This window comes from Echinops telfairi, unplaced genomic scaffold (assembly GCF_000313985.2).
Source record: "Echinops telfairi isolate 266 unplaced genomic scaffold, ASM31398v2 ScPeMD7_7412;HRSCAF=8450, whole genome shotgun sequence".
NCBI classification, from domain to species: Eukaryota; Metazoa; Chordata; class Mammalia; order Afrosoricida; family Tenrecidae; genus Echinops; species Echinops telfairi.
This window is the reverse complement of record NW_022111312.1, coordinates 12,995,791-12,996,977: the sequence shown is the minus strand read 5'-3', so window position 1 is coordinate 12,996,977 and position 1,187 is coordinate 12,995,791.

The window sequence follows — 1,187 nt, the reverse complement described above, 5'->3', positions numbered from 1 at the left end:
AGATTGTTCATCCAGCCTATCTTATTTAGACAGACCTGTGGAGATAATAACATGCACAAAAACAAGACAGCAGAACCAAGCAACAACAACAACAAAAAAACAATGACAAAAAAGAAAAGAAAAGCCTGTAGGTAGTTCAAGGACTGGTTGTTGGCCTTTAGGAGTGTTTTCCGGAGTCTGATGGGGTGCCATGCCCTGGCCCCAAAGTCTAATTTTTGTGTTCCCTGGGGACTTCTTTGCTCTGGTCCCCTTGCTGTTCTGTTCCACACCCTTAGTGTTTTGCCTCTGTGTGGTGGGGTCAGATTGGGCGCAATTCCCACACTGTGTCTCCAGTGTTGTCCCCTGTAGGGCTGTGGGGTCAGTGAGGGATGTAGTATCTCATAGTGGGGCCAGCCATATGGTCTTCTCTGTGGATTGGCTGCTCTAAGCTGGGATATCGTCCTCGAGGCTTGGTGGGCCAGGATGTAGTTCACTTCTCTTCCTTCCCCTTCATTTGCTCCCATGTGCTCTGACCAGACATGCCCCTCTCCCTGAGCTGCATCAGTGCTGTTCTCTGAAATAAATTCTGCGGGGAGGGGCAGCTGTCCATGTAGTTGGGACTGGGCCAGCCCCTCAGACCTCTCCACTGGTTCCCTACTCCATGCTGGTATGTTGCATTCACATCTTGGAGCACTGGGCTGAAGTCTGGTCTTCTTTCCCTGTGGAGATATAAACATACCCTCCCCTTGGGTGTTGGTGCCCTGTTCCCCCCCTACCCATTTCTTTATTTTTTTCCCCTCCTTTTTTGCCCCTCCTTCTCAGTTGACTACCATATGTATCCACGATTTGGTTTGGCCCCTGCCATACTACCTGTACCTCACCCCAGGAATGTTGTATACAGTAGCATTTTCCCTATGCTTTTGCATTATGTTTTTAAGCTTACCTCAGCGGACTCATGTTGTACTTGTCCTTTTGTGCTTGGCTTAATTCGCTTAGCATAATTTCCTCCAGTTCTTCCCATGAGGTAATGTGCTTCATACGTTCATCACTGCTTTTTAGTGATGTGTAGTACTTCATTGTATGTATGTACCACAGTTTTTTAATCCATTCGCCAGTTGATGGAAATTTGGGTTGTTTCCAACTCCTTGTAATTGTGAACTGTGCTGCAATGAACATTGGAGCACAGATGTCTGGCCGTGGTTTGTTTC